General features: G+C 44.0%; 1 long non-coding RNA gene across 1 annotated transcript in view; it reads right to left on the bottom strand.

The window, feature by feature from the left end:
* The window catches only part of LOC120980124, a 31,079-nt gene extending 15,912 nt beyond the window's left edge, over positions 1–15,167 (bottom strand). The window contains exons 1-5 of the long non-coding RNA XR_005774470.1: positions 15,157–15,167; positions 9,606–9,611; positions 8,481–8,483; positions 5,419–5,440; positions 2,699–2,704 (exon numbers count right to left, since the gene is read on the bottom strand). This is a non-coding gene — a long non-coding RNA (uncharacterized LOC120980124). The remainder of the gene's footprint in view (positions 1–2,698; positions 2,705–5,418; positions 5,441–8,480; positions 8,484–9,605; positions 9,612–15,156) is intronic.
* Positions 15,168–15,824: the final 657 nt, after the last annotated feature.

Here is a 15,824-nt window from a genome sequence, read left to right as displayed (position 1 = left end):
TTGTTCAGATCAGCCTCCATGAGTCCGGATAAACAATGACGCCATGATCCCAGTAGGGGGAGGATTAAAATTCTTCCTACCTGCTTGGGAAAAAATTGCAGGGACATGGCTGGTAGGACTCCTGCGGGATGAACTAAGGCTAGAGTTCGAGAGATCCACCAGAAAGATTCATCATTTCAAACTCCTCATGTGTTAATGGAAGAAATAAAAAAATTAACCAGCAAAAATGTGTTGGTTCCGGGTTTAGAGAAAGAGAAGGGTTTCTATTCAACCCTGTTCCTGGTAAAGAAGCCGGATGGTTCGTATCGAACAATTATAAATCTAAAGCATTTGAACTAATTTCTGAAGGTCAGGAGATTCAAGATGGAAACTATCGGGTCTGCAATTCATCTTTTGTCTCCAGGCTGACATATGGCGGTTCTGGATCTAAAGGATGCTTATCACCATATTCCGATACATCCAGACCACCAGAAATTTCTCAGAGTAGCGATGAGGACAGAGTCTGGGATCATTCAACTTCAGTTTCAGGCATTGCCGTTCGGCCTCTCTATGGCACCGCAAATTTTTACCAAGGTGGTGGCGGAGATGGCCTCCTTCATCCGGAAGGAGGATGTCACGTTCCTACCTTACCTGGACGATTTCCTGGTAGTAGCCCAGTCTTGGGAAGCGTGTGTCAGAGGGGTAGAACATGTAGTGAGGATACTGAAGAAGCTGGGATGGTTGTTGAATATTCAAAAGTCCAGAATGCAACCGTCTAAGAGACAGGTGTTTTTAGGTCTAGTGCTGGATTCCATAGAGGAGAGGACTTTCCTTACAGAGGAGAAGATAGTCCGGATTCAGCAGGGTATACACAGGGTGCAGTCAGGAGAATCCTTAACTATAAGTAAAGGGATGTCCCTGTTAGGAGTCCTAACGTCCTGTATACCAGCAGTACAGTGGGCTCAGAGGCACTCTCGCCAACTACAGATGGAGATTTTGACCTCAATGAGACGGATAGGAACATCCCTAGAGTCAGTCTTGTTGTCGGGTCAAACATTGTTATCCTTGAGTTGGTGGAAGGACGCAAGAAATCTAGTTCAGGGAGTGCACTGGTCCTATCCGGATCCAGTGATAGTGACTACGGACGCCAGTCCCTGGGGTTGGGGGGCTCACGTAGAAAACCAGATTTTTCAGGGAGAATGGTCCCAGGGGCAGAGATGTTTTTCTTCCAACCGGAAAGAATTGCGAGCGGTCCTGATGGCACTAAGGGCAGTTTTACCAGAGGTTCAGAACAAAAATGTCAGGATAATGTCCGACAATCGAACCGTAGTCTCGTACCTCAATCACCAAGGGGGTACCAGGTCAAGTTCCTTTCTAAAAGAGACGGAGTGGATTTTCAAGGATATAGAAAATATTACATCTGTCAGCTGTCCACACAAAAGGAGTCGAGAATACTAGGGCGGATTTTTCGGGAGAACAGACACTAAATCCAGACGTTTTTTCCCAGATAGTGGATCTGTGGGGTCATCCATCTGTAGACATGTTCGCCACAAGGGAGAACAGGAAAGTCGAGAATTTATTTTCCCTCAACCCAAGGGAGTGCCCATCTGGGGTGGATGCATTTCTCCAGAGGTGGGACTTTCCTCTGGGGTATGCATTTCCCCCACTGCAGTTAATACCGCTAGTTATAAAAAAAGATCAGGTACGAAGGGGCGAGGGTAATCCTGATACCGCCTTTCTGGCCGAAAAGGGCATGGTTTTCACTGTTGAGAGCCATGTCAATTTTGGACCCCTGGATTCTGCCAGAGATCCCAAACCTGTTATCGCAGGGTCCAGTATTTCACCCGACAGTAAAATCCCTACATCTTTCGGCCTGGAATTTGAGAGGTCATTTCTAGCCAGCCAGGGGTTTTCAAAAGAATTAGTTTCCAAATTGATGAAAAGTAGGCAGGAAGTGACTAATGTCATTTATGCCAGAGTTTGGAGAAAATTCTTGTCTTTTTTTTAGGTATAGACAGAGTTTCCTGGCCCTTGGAATTCTCAACGATGCAGGTGTTGGAATTCCTCCAGCGAGGATTATCCTTGGGGTTGGGAGAAAGCACACTGAAGGTGCTAGTATCTGCACTTTTGGTATTAGGGGGGAAAAAATTAGCTATGGACCCATGGATAATAAGATTCTTTAAAGCGGTTGGCAGGATGGTACCAGTGAAGGGCCCCAGATTCCCTCCTTGGGATCTGAACTTGGTATTGAACGACTTGACTAAACACCCCTGCGAGCCTTTGGAGTCCTGTTCAGTTAAACTGCTTACTCTAAAGCTAGTTTTGTTGGTGGCCTTGACATCAGCCATGAGAGTTAGTGAGATCCAGGCTATCTCCATTAATCCTCCTTTCATGTCAATCAAAGAGGATAGAGTAGTATTGAGGCCAGATCCAGGGTTTTTGCCAAAAGTTCCATCTAGAGCAAATAGGTCTCAGGAGTTGGCTCTTCCAGCTTTCTTTCCAGATCCAACGAATGACTGAGAGGAGGAACTACATTCTCTTGACGTCAAAAGATGTATCCTACAGTATTTAGAGGTCACTAAAGACTGGAGAAAATCTTCTGCTCTATTTGTGCTCTTTGGTGGGGCTAAAAGAGGTAATACGGCCTCAAAGGCATCTATTGCCCGCTGGATTAGAGAAGTAATTTCTTTGGCATATTCAGTGTCTGGTGTTTCTCCACCTGTCTCTTTGGGAGCCCATTCCACGAGAGCGGTGTCAACTTCCTGGGCTGAGAGAGCCAGTGTATCCATAGAACAGATTTGTCGTGTGGCTACCTGGTCTTCTCCCTCTACTTTCTATAAGCACTATAGGCTTCAACTCGATTCTGTTTCTGATGTACTTTTTGGCACAAAGGTTTTGGAAGCTGTTTCCCACCCTTGAGTTATCTCTATAATCTCTCTCTAAGGTGCTGTCGTGGGGAGGGGAAAAATGATGATTACACTTACCGGTAATCAGATTTTCCTGACCCCACGACAGCACCTCTTTATTCCCTCCCGATGGTGGTGGTTCTGTGTGTTCACGGGTGTCGCAAAAAAAAAAATATATATGTATATATGCTTGTGAAATTAAACTAATATAAAGGGGAGTCCCTCTCATGCTCTGAAAACTCACTGAGGTGGGAGAGTGGCTCCACCTTTTTAAAAACTGCAGGTTTCCTGTCCTGGAGGTGGAGCCATCTCTCTAAGGTGCTGTCGTGGGGTCAGGAAAATCCGATTACCGGTAAGTGTAATCATAATTTTTCCCCACAATGGGTTTTTTCTCAACCTGTTAAGGTTCATTCTTCACCACAATGTCTTCCTTTTCAACTGCCGCTTCTACCACCTGCTCAGGGGCGTGGCCATGCGGAGTCCATGCACGCTGTCGTATGCCAACCTATAGCTGGGCTGGTGGGAGAAAGAAGCGGTTTTTGGGAATGACTTTGTGGCATGGTCCTCCCACATCGCGATGTGGCTTCTCTACATCGATGGTGTTTTGATTTTCTGGACCAGGACAGCAGGGAAATTTAGTGACTTTGTCAAGGCTTTGAACATCAATCGATGCGGCCTTTTTTTCACCTATGAGATTAACCCCGTTCAGATTCTTTCTTAACCTTACCATCATGAAAACTGAGTATGGCAACATTCATACCAGCTTGTTTCGCAAAAAAACGGCAACCAATAGCTTGTTGCACTGGGATAGTTGCCACCCTCTCCCCCTCAAGAGAGGGATACCGAAGGGGCAATATCTCTGGGGTCGCCGTAATTGCTCTTCTCTGTCAGATTTGAGGATTAAAGGTAGAGATCTTGAGAATAGGTTTCTGAGACGTGGGTATCCTCAGAATGTTCTTGCATCCGCCTACCAACATTCAGTCGCATGTACACGCGAGTCCCTCCTTAACACCAGAAGTAGGCAATTGAACGGATCCATCTTATAGCAACCTTTGATGCAGTCAATGGGCAGGTCCAGAATATTTTGCGTAAACACTGGAGTGTGTTGAAGATGGACACTGATGTTGCACATCTGGTGGGGGATCGTCCAGCCATTACGTACCGTAGGGGGCGCAATCTGAAAGATCGACTAGTGCATAGCTTTTTTCAGACTCCATGCCCAGATACCTGGCTAATTAACCCGATGCAAGGTACCTTCCGTTGTAGCTGCTGTGTGGCATGGAATTCCATTAAACTAGGCAGCTCTTTCATCAGCACGACTACTTCTAAATCCTACAATATCAGATGTTTTGTCAACTGCAGATCCTCTGGCCTGCCCTGATGTACCTGGCCACCTGTATCTGTGGTTTACAATATGTCGGAAAAACGACTCATGAATTTCGCCGTAGAATTGGCGAACATCTGAATGACATCAAGAAAAATACGGATACCTCTATAGCTCGCCATGTGAACGTACGTCACTCTGGGGATGTGCGATCAATTCGCTTTCAAAGTATTGAGATTGTGAGGCCATCCCCCAGGGGAGGCAATTTTGATCAAAGCGTCCTCCAGAAAGAGGCCCAGTGGACATTTAGGCTGAGTACTGTGAGATCTTTAGGGTTAAATGACCACATATCGTTTGCCTGTTTTATTAACTAGGGATTGTTTTACCCTTCTATTATACTCCGTCATCGTTATTCACCATTGGCCAATAGAATAATGTAGGTTATGTGCATTATCTTATATGTATAGGGCACTTTATCTGATACAGTGCTATACTACTCTTTCCACATCATGGCATTTCTGCATTACAAAAAAATATGTAGGTGTTTAGTGCTGACAGCCTCGATTATGAATTCCCCTATGTTGGTACATACTGTATATCTATTTTTCATCAAGTGAATTATGATTTACATCATCCCAGTGTTTATAAACTGCCTTTATAGGATCACTGTATTGTTTTTATATCAGCTAGCAATCACTTCTTCCCTTATATATAGTTTTATCATGTCACCCATTCTCATGGATCCTTTGCCCAGTTTATCCCTTTTATCTTCAATAGGTGGCTGATCCTGTTACTATGTGTGGCGGTGTCGAGTGGGTGTATGAACGAGTCTTTGTATGCACCTCTCTTGCTCTCTTTGGTCCCACTCCGGCCCAGCCTCTGGGGGTATGTCTAGCCTCCCCATATAGTTCAGTGCTTCGGGCAGCCGCTTCAAGGCCGTCACAGCGCCGGTTATGCTGCCATACACCACCAGTATGGCATCGTTCTCCACGTGTACTTGTAATACCTTGCTCCTGATGATTCCTATAGAAGAAACGCGTCGAGCTTTATCATAGACTCTACATGTGGGAGTGCTAATTAGCTGGGGCAGGTAGCTAGGTGTAGTGTAGTGTTTTTTGTCGGGCTGGTCAGTAATATCATGTGACCATTAACCCCGATGTAACTGGTCTGTTTAGTCCCATTTGAGCTGGTCACATCCCAGCCAGGGACTCATTTTGACCATTTTTCTACACTTATTCTCACCTACCCAGCTTTTCTTTTATGGAGCCTGCATAATCTACTTGTTGCTGCACTTTTTTACGCATATATAGTTGTTGGCCATCACTGAAATTGAGTGTGTTCTGGAAAGACTTTACCTGTGTGATACAATACAGGTGTCTTTCGTCCTTACACTCTTGTGCCTCTATTCCGTTAAGTATGTTTAGGTAATACAGATTTTTTTATACATATTTTATATTAATAAAGTTTATTGTTTTAGTGCTTTTCTTTACCGTGATTCAAATCACCATTGCATACTTCTACTTAATTGCCCTACTTTCATGATATAATATCACTGTAGTGTGAACCTTTTACGTTTTCTAAAAATTTCACCAGAAAGACAAATATTCTAAACTTTTTGTGAGCAGTGTATAACAAACACAGGTTGTTTACTTACCTTTCTACTTGGCGGCTGCAGGAGAGGAGCAGTCAGGAGGCACAGAGAAGGGGGAGCTGATGGCAGGCACAGAGGTCTTTTCTTCCTGACCACGACTTCCTCCTGAGTGTGGACCGATGAGCAGCATCAATCAATGTCAGCAGGCACATGTGTACAGCCGGTTCCTCATTGCCTGCTAATGTGCAATGCTGCCGCCCAGTTGTCCTCAGCCTGTGCTCCTGATTACATAAATATATCCCTTCCTTATGGTGCTGGGAGGGGTGGCACAGTGTGTGATCTGGCCTAGGCAAGCCAGAAAATACCGGCAATTATTATTGCCGGAACAAAAAACATGCCAACGTTGGCAAGAATAGCAAAATACCGGCATGGCCACTGAAATACCGGACAGGTGGCAACCGTACACATACATTTTAGCCTATTCAGTACTGAGGACCTGAGTACGGCTAAAGGAATGTGATCTCCTCTCACCATATTACACATCATCTTTTTAATATAACACAGGTAAAAGCAGCTCTCACCTGTTCCACCTGTTGTGAGCTCGGATTACAGCCTGGACACGGCTGTGTTAGAACTGAAGAAATACCCACCCTGGTATTTTGGTATATGGGTAGTTTCTCTCATTTAGGATATTTGCCTTTGTCGTCCTATTGTAATAATTATTGCATCAAATCTCACTCTTTGCTTATATTCATTTACTGAGCATGTTACATATTGGTTTGTATACCATTGTCTGTAATACTTTATTATATGTTATAAAATCAATCAAAAGATTTTGAAAAGAAAAGAACTGAAGAAATAGGTACGAAATTCAGCTCTTGACAAACAAGTGGTTCTTTATTTGCAGTGCGGTAAAAACTTCCAACAGACAAACTCAAAAGTACTTCTACGCGTTTCGGACTCTTGTATTCCGGTCCTTACTCATGACATATATAACAACCCCCTCCCCACCCCGTATCATTGTTATGTGCCGGCGGTCATCCCCTTTCATTTCCAGGATGGCCGAGCGGTTGAAGCAGAGTGTCAGCACAGTGTCCGTAGGGACCGCTGTATGGAAGGGGTTAACAGGGAGGGAGCTCCCTCCCTCTCCCATTGGAGGCTGCTGTCGTTTCAGCCCCCAATTCTTGACAGGATCACAGACTGAGGGGGCCCCCCTCCCTCCCCATCATCCGCTGCTCTGTTGTGGCAGCGAGTGACATCTTCACAGGCTTCCACCTTGCCATGATAAGTTTTCTGAAGACTTGCCTGAATTTCCATAGGAATGTATTAGGCATTCAAAATACCGGAATGCCGGTTCTGTCCTTATGCGCAGACCTAATAAAAGGTGAAAAAAATAAATGCCGGATCTGTTTTGCCGGATTCCTCGGAAAGATAGATCTGGCATTTCAATGCATTTTCTGACTGATCAGGCATTTTTCAGACTGATCAGGATCCTGATCAGTCTTACAAATGCCATCAGTTTTCATACGTTTTACCGGATCCGGCAGGCAGTTACGGCAATGGAACTGCTTGCTGGATCACTCTTCCGCAAGTGTGAAAGTAGCCTAAGCCTCACACGTATCCACAGTAGGTGGAATAAAACATATTGCGGCTATTGGAGTTACTGTACAAAAAAGGATATCAGGACCAAGAGGGTTTCCCCTCCCGGGAGGCTCAAGTGTTATCCTCAGGTGTCTTGAGGTGAATTTCCCAGGCTTCTTCTTCGATCTTGTAGAATGATCAACTATTTCCCATGGGGTGGGAGGAGCAACTGAAGGAATTGTGAGAAGGGAGGCTTCCAATGCTTCAAGAAGCTGCGGTAATATGTTCTCGGATCATGAATCTTTTACCGTCCACGGACAGAGTAAGACCAAATGGGAATAGCAATCTATAGGGAATTCTCCTGTCACGTAGCAAATCTGTTAATGGCTTGAGTCCTTTCTTTATTGAGAGTACTAGGAGCTAGATCTTGAAAAAGAGATGTCACTGCCTTCAAAAGAGATAGCTCTATTGTCCCTTGCACACTCTAAAGTCCAGCAAGTTACAAATGACATCTCGCGGAGGTTCTGTTGGCTTAGGTCTGGTCCGTAAAGCTCGGTGAGCTCTTTCAATAACTATTTGTTCCGGATTGTTGTCCCCCAGAAGAGACATGAAGAGGTGTCTAACAGTATCCAATAGTGATTCTGGTCAAATTGTTTCTGGTAGGCCTCGGAACCGTAAGTTGTTTCTGCGAACTCTACTTTCTTGGTCTTCTAAGTGATCAAATGCAGCATTGAGGTATTTCTGGCAAGATTTAAAGTGACTAGCGACCTTTTCTGTGTGCTCACAAATATCCTTTAGAGTGTTTTCCAAAGTGTCCACTCTCGCCCCTATTTGCCTCATATCTTGTTTAATGTCAGATCTTTGGCAAGTGGTTCTAAGGCTTTGGCCAGAGCTTTTTGCAGAAAGGTGCGAGAAATAGGCAATGCAGAAGTTGTGGAGGAGTCCTCCATGTTGCTATGTTCTGCCTAGGATTTTTCACGAGGGCACTGTGATTCTTGGGAGCATGACATTTTAGGAGCAGGAGTTTGCGCCGCACCTAAACTTTTTTTGATTGAGAAGTTAATGTCACCTTTAACAACGGTAGATCTTTGGGTGTGACCCTCTTTAATAACATATTTTCCATACTTGAACATCTTGTCTGACAGTGTTGGTAATTAATAGCTAGTTGGTTTTGGGTAACAAATTATGGCCACCTGGGTGTTTATGCGGTAATGAATACAAAAATATGAGACCAGTGAAACACTAAGGTCACAACAACAACAAAAATGCATTAAATAAATAAATAATAAAAACAAACAAACTGGCAGCTCTCAGTAAGGTGAGATAAGTAAAATAAATGACCACTAGATGGCGGTGTGGCTCTATATCTCTATTAGAGAGAAGATAAATGGTGTTTTGTGGAAACTCCAGATAACCTCTGAGACTTCAGGAATCCCACCGGGCAAAGCTTCAAATGAGTGAATAAGACTTTTACTCTACTGGGTCTCTAGTTTAGTGGCTTCACTTGCCTCCTGCTGCCAAATTGATTTGGGTGTAAGGGAGGCCAGTGGGGTCCCCTTGTAACTGGGTGTTCATTGGGGCAATTGATCATTCTCCCTCCCCTCAGTGATAAACTCCTGTGTACATGTCTGTTCCAGGAGCAGGTTCCATCCAGCATTGGCATGGGGCACCAGAGGAGAAGTCTTGGAGGCAGTCAGGCAGACCTAAGTCAGGGAGTAGGCTGCAAGAAGTTTGTGGGAGATGGCTTATCCACCGCTTTGGGCGGCTTCAGCAGGATCCCTTTTCCCCTGCAGTTCACCTCAGGGTCCTGGGGAAGTTAGACCCAGAGATAATCTCCTTTTTAAGAAAGCAGAGGTGTCAGGAAGGTAGAGGCCGCAGGATCAAGGCCCAAGATGGCGGGAGGGAGCAGGCCTCAGTGTGTCAGTGCTGGACTCTGTCCCCCGAAGGAAGGTGAGGAGCAGCTGAAGATGGTGCAGGTGTGATGGGGAGAGGACCACCAGGTAGAGATTGTGGGTGTTGATCAAGATTGCAGGGGTAGAAGGTGGATTGTGGCCATTTAATGCAGGAGTTCCCAAACCGTGCATCCGCCCCTCCACTCGACTAGGACACGCCGCCCTACCTATACTTTTTTTTTTTAAGGCCTGATCGTCTACGGTCAGAAGGATGTTTAAAGGCTTCAAGTCCCGATGTAGAATGTTTTTATTGGGCAGAAACTCTGTGCCACAGACCACTTCTGCCAAGATGAATCGTATTGTGGCAGTGTCAAGAGGTAAGATCTTTTTCATGAAAGCAAACAGGTCTCCTCTGGTGGCCAATTACATTACATAATGGACAAAGTTTAGGGTGTGGAAAGCAGCCAGGCCATGAATCAGGTAAGGACTTTCATGGGATGGCACTCTACCAAACTATATCCACGTTCCGTGAAATCCCGTTTATCTGAAACTTTGATAGCTACACATTCTTGGTGGGTGATATCTCTTGCCAAGTAGACTTGACCAAAGCTTCCTGCTCCCAGTGTCTCATGGAAAGTAAAGGAAAGGGGTACTGTGGCAGATGTTTCCTCGCCAGACTGGTCAGGTTCCTCTAAACAGATGCCACTTGTGGTTTTTATGTTGTGGCTACTGATGCTCTAACACTTTCCCACGGGCGAGTATTCCGCGCGGATGCGATGCGTGAGTTGAACGCATTGCACCCGCACTGAATCCCGACCCATTCATTTCTATGGGGCTGTTCACATGAGCGGTGATTTTCACGCATCACTTGTGCGTTGCGTGAAAATCGCAGCATGCTCTATATTCTGCGTTTTTCACGCAACGTAGGCCCCATAGAAGTGAATGGGGTTGCGTGAAAATCGCAAGCATCCGCAAGCAAGTGCGGATGCGGTGCAATTTTCACGCACGGTTGCTAGGAGACGATCGGGATGGAGACCCGATCATTATTATTTTCCCTTATAACATGGTTATAAGGGAAGATAATAGCATTCTGAATACAGAATGCATAGTAAAATAGCGCTGGAGGGGTTAAAAACAAACAAACAATAATTTAACTCACCTTAATCCACTTGATCGCGAAGCCCGGCATCTCCTTCTGTCTTCATCTTAGCTGTGTGCAGCAACAGGACCTGTGGTGACGTCACTCCGGTTATCACATGATCCATCACATGATCTTTTACCATGGTGATGGATCATGTGATGACCGAAGTGACGTCACCACAGGTCCTGTTGCTACACACAGCTAAGATGAAGACAGAAGGAGATGCCGGGCTTCGCGATCAAGTGGATTAAGGTGAGTTAAAAAAAAATTTAACCCCTCCAGCGCTATTTTACTATGCATTCTGTATTCAGAATGCTATTGTTTTCTCTTATAACCATGTTATAAGGGAAAATAATACAATCTACAGAACACCGATCCCAAGCCCGAACTTCTGTGAAGAAGTTCGGGTTTGGGTACCAAACATGCGCGATTTTTCTCACGTGAGTGCAAAACGCATTACAATGTTTTGCACTCGCGCGGAAAAATCGCGCATGTTCCCGCAACGCACCCGCACATTTTCCTGCAACGCCCGTCTGAAAGAGGCCTAAGAGGTTTTGGTAGATCTGCTGAGCTCCTCTGGTGTTTCCAGTTATAGAGAGCTGCTAATACTGTTTAAGTCCTTCGCAGATCCCCCATCTTTTCATTGCCCATCATGCTTTTATTTTCCCCCTTATCCTCCTTTTTCTTCCGTTTATATGTTACTTTGGCTGTTTATAGGAAACAGAGAAAACATGCATTATATATATTTCTATGAAACAACTATTACAGGCTTAATTTCTATCCCACGAAAAACACATTCATAGGTGGTCACAACACGGAACAAAAATCCTGCATTATATTCAAAAAGTATAAAACGAAACCCTAAAAAAAAAAAAAAGTGCCTAAGAAAGCATTTGCGACGTGAAACGGCCATAAGTCTGACTGCTCTCCGGCATTACCCTCCCCTCCTTGCTGTAATTGCACGCTGGATTAAATAAAGGAAGATTTTTATGGTGAGTGCCATGCTACAGATCTCTCTTGTTCTGGATTCATATTAGATATTGCTGGAGGAGACCTTTAATTTTTGACTATACTGGTGCCTCATCATAAATTAAATGCCTCCTCTGGCAGCACAGGCCCTACGAAGACCATCATATGCTGTTCTTGATAAATCAGGGCCTATATTTGTATTCAGACAGTGGTTGCAGTTTATGTTGGTGCACCATAAAGATCTCCCAGATATGCCACGAGCTGCATGGAACATACTGTAAGGGAAACATAAACCGCAAACATTGTGTGAATGCCCCCTAACTTATCACATAACCCGTACAGCTTCTGAGCCATTTCCATGAACATTGCCAGTTACTTAATGATTTCCTACCTTTCATTTCACTGGGGCCTGAGATTTCACAAGGACTTCTCGGTTCTGTGATGGGACTTGTCCTCCTCCTTTTTAACCCAGCAATTCTTGCAAATGATTTTAGTAGGCGACTTAGTAGCGAGATCTTATGGCTTTTCTTGGGTCTCTTTGCATTCTCCAGTCCCTCATCTCCATCTCCCTTGATTTTTCCATTTTCATTATCTACTGTTTTACTCTCCAGTTCCTTTTCCACTTTATTATGTTGGTCTCCATCCTGTCCACCATAATACTGGATGTACAGATGTTCCATACTGTGGATCAGGTCATTCATCTGATGGTATTCTGCTAGCATTTCAGCTTCATACTGTGGTTCGCCATCCTGTCCACCATAGTACTGGATGTATAGCTCTTCCATGTTGTGGATCAGATCATTAATCTGATGGTATTCTGCTAGCATTTCCTGTTCCACAAAATTGTCTGTCACCAGTTCTGTCTCCTTGTCATTGGCCTGATGTTTTGATTTACCTCCATCTTTTCTTTCTCTTTAGGTGATACATTTAGTGTGAAGAAGAAATGTATAGTTATAAGACAAGAAGTCACATCAGGAAACCTTAAAGTTGTTTTATATATATACACTCAACTAAAGAATTATTAGGAACACATACTAATACGGTGTTGGACCCCTTTTTGCCTTCAGAACTGCCTTAATTCTACGTGGCATTGATTCAACAAGGTGCTGATAGCATTCTTAAGAAATGTTGGCCCATATTGATAGGATAGCATCTTGCAGTTGATGGAGATTTGAGGGAGGCACATCCAGGGCACGAAGCTCTTGTTCCACCACATCCCAAAGATGCTCTATTGGGTTGAGATCTGGTGACTGTGGGGGCCATTTTAGTACAGTGAACTCATTGTCATGTTCAAGAAACCAATTTGAAAAGATTCGAGCTTTGTGACATGGTGCATTATCCTGCTGGAAGTAGCCATCAGAGGATGGATACATGTTCTCATTCTGTTTACGCCAAATTCGGACTCTACCATTTGAATGTCTCAACAGAAATCGAGACTCATCAGACCAGGCAACATTTTTCCAGTCTTCAACAGTCCAATTTTGGTGAGCTCGTGCAAATTGTAGCCTCTTTTTCCTATTTGTAGTGAAGATGAGTGGAACCCGGTGGGGTCTTCTGCTGTTGTAGCCCATCCGCCTCAAAGTTGTGCGTGTTGTGGCTTCACAAATGCTTTGCTGCATACCTCGGTTGTAACGAGTGGTTATTTCAGTCAACGTTGCTCTTCTATCAGGTTGAATAAGTCAGCCCATTCTCCTCTGACCTCTAGCATCAACAAGGCATTTTTGCCCACAGGACTGCCGCATACTGGATGTTTTTCCCTTTTCACACCATTCTTTGTAAACCCTAGAAATGGTTGTACGTGAAAATCCCAGTAACTGATTAGATTGTGAAATACTTAGACCGGCCCGTCTGGCACCAATAACCATGCCACACTCAAAATTGCTTAAATCACCTTTCTTTCCCATTCTGACATTCAGTTTGGAGTTCAGGAGATTGTCTTGACCAGGACCACCCCCCTAAATGCATTGAAGCAACTGCCATGTGATTGGTTGACTAGATAATTGCATTAATGAGAAATAGAACAGGTGTTCCTAATAATTCTTTAGGTGAGTGTGTGTGTGTGTGTGTGTGTGTGTGTGTATATATGTATATGTGTATATGTATATATATATATATATATATATATATATATATATATATATATATATATATATAATATATATATAAAAATATAAAAGGAGATACAACTAAGGAATGACTGGAAAGACACTTTGAGAACTTGACAGATAAATGTCTAACCCGAGAACTGAAATGGATTTCACCCTGAGGACTAGACCTGCTCAGATGTACTAATAGGTCATGGGCTGTTCTAATGATGATTTGACTTTAACCTCTTAAGGACACATGACGTACTGGTATGTCATGATGTCCTGGTACTTAAGGACACATGACGTACCGGTACGTCATGTGTTGTTCCGATCACTGCCGCCCGGGCGGCAGTGATCGGAACAAGGTGCCTGCTCAAATCATTGAGCAGGCACCTAGGCTAAATGCGCGGGGGGGTCCCGTGACCCCCCCATGTCGGCGATCGCAACAAACCGCAGGTCAATTCAGACCTGCGGTTTGATGCGCTTTTTGCAATTTCTGATCCCCGCGGTCCCTGACCGCGAGGATCAGAAACTTTATAATGCCCAAAATATATCTGTATCCCCCCCCTGCACCCCTGAGTGATTTTAGCCCCGGTGGGAGGTGCAGGGGGAGGGTTGCGGGCAGTGCGGGAGGCGGGCAGTGCGGCAGGCGGGATCGCGATCCCCCGCCCGCCTCCCCTTGAATGATCGTTGGTGGTTAGTGGGTATACCAGGGTGCCAGCACATTACTGACACCCTGGTATAAACGGCTGACATCGGTGATGCGATGTCAGCCGTTTAACCCTTTCCATACCGCGATCCTTACGGACCGCTGTATGAAAAAGGTTAACAGCTCAGGGAGCTCCCTCTCCGATCGGGGGGCTACTGTGCCTTTGCAGCCCCCCGATGAGAGAGGGAGAGAGCCCCCCGACAGCCCCGTCCTTACCCTTCCCCGTCTGCGCAGTTGTGGCCACAACTGAGCAGACGGGGAAGGTTCCCATGGCAACAGGACGCAGTCTCAGGCATCCTGCTGTCCATGGTGCTGAACAGATCTGTGCTAAAGGCAGAGATCTGTTCAGACAAAGTGTAAAATACAGTACAGTGCAATATATATTGTACTGTACTGTATTATACAGACATCAGACCCACTGGATCTTCAAGAACCAAGTGGGTCTGGGTCAAAAAAAAAGTGAAAAAAAGTTAAAATCAAAAAACACATTTATCACTGATTAAAAATGAAAAAAATAAAATTCCCTACACATGTTTGGTATTGCCGCGTCCGTAACGACCTGATCTATAAAACGGTCATGTTACTTTACCTGAACGGTGAACGCCATAAAAATAAAAAACTATGATGAAATTGAAATTTTGCCCACCTTACTTCCCCAAAAAAGGTAATAAAAGTGATCAAAAAAGTTGCATGTACGCCAAAATTGTAACAATCAAACCGTAATCTCATCCCACAAAAATCATACCCTACTCAAGATAATCGCCCCAAAACTGAAAAAACTATGGCTCTCAGACTATGGAAACACTAAAACATGATATTTTTTTTGTTTCAAAAATGAAATCAATGTGTAAAACTTACATAAATAAAAAAAAAAGTATACATATTAGGTATCTCCGCGTCCATATCGACCGGCTCTATAAAAATATCACATGATCTAACCCCTCAGATGACCACCGTAAAAAATTTAAAATAAAAACGGCGTAAAAAAAGCCAATCAAACCGTCATCTCATCCCGCAAAAAATTAGACCCTACTTAAGATAATCACCCATAAACTGAAAAAACTATGGCTCTTAGACTATGGAGACACTAAAACATTTTGTTTGTTTTCAAAATGAAATCAGTGTGTAAAACTTACATAAATAAAAAAAAAGCCTACATATTAGGTATCGCTGCGTCCGTGACAACCTGCTCTATAAAATTACCACATGATCTAACCTGTCAGATGAATGTTGTAAATAACAAAAAAAAACAGTGCCAAAAAAGCAATTTTTTGTTACCTTGCCTCACAAAAAGTGTAATATAGAGCAACCAAAAATCATATGTACCCTAAACTAGTACCAACTAAACTGCCACCCTATCCCGTAGTTTCTAAAATGGGGTCACTTTTTTGGAGTTTCTACTCTAGGGGTGCATCAGGGGGGCTTCAAATGGGACATTGTGTCAAAAAAAACAGTCCAACAAAATCTGCCTTCCAAAAACCGTATGGCATTCCTTTCCTTCTGCGCCCTGCCGTGTGCCCGTACAGCAGTTTACGACCACATATGGGGTGTTTCTGTAAACTACAGAATCAGGGCCATAAATAATGAGTTTTGTTTGGGTGTTAACCCTTGCTTTGTAACTGGAAAAAAAATATTAAAATGGAAA

The sequence above is a fragment of the Bufo bufo genome, chromosome 10 (genome assembly GCF_905171765.1).
Source record: "Bufo bufo chromosome 10, aBufBuf1.1, whole genome shotgun sequence".
Classification (NCBI taxonomy): Eukaryota; Metazoa; Chordata; class Amphibia; order Anura; family Bufonidae; genus Bufo; species Bufo bufo.
The sequence above is the reverse complement of the archived record's forward strand: the minus strand, read 5'-3'. Positions and strand labels throughout refer to the sequence as shown.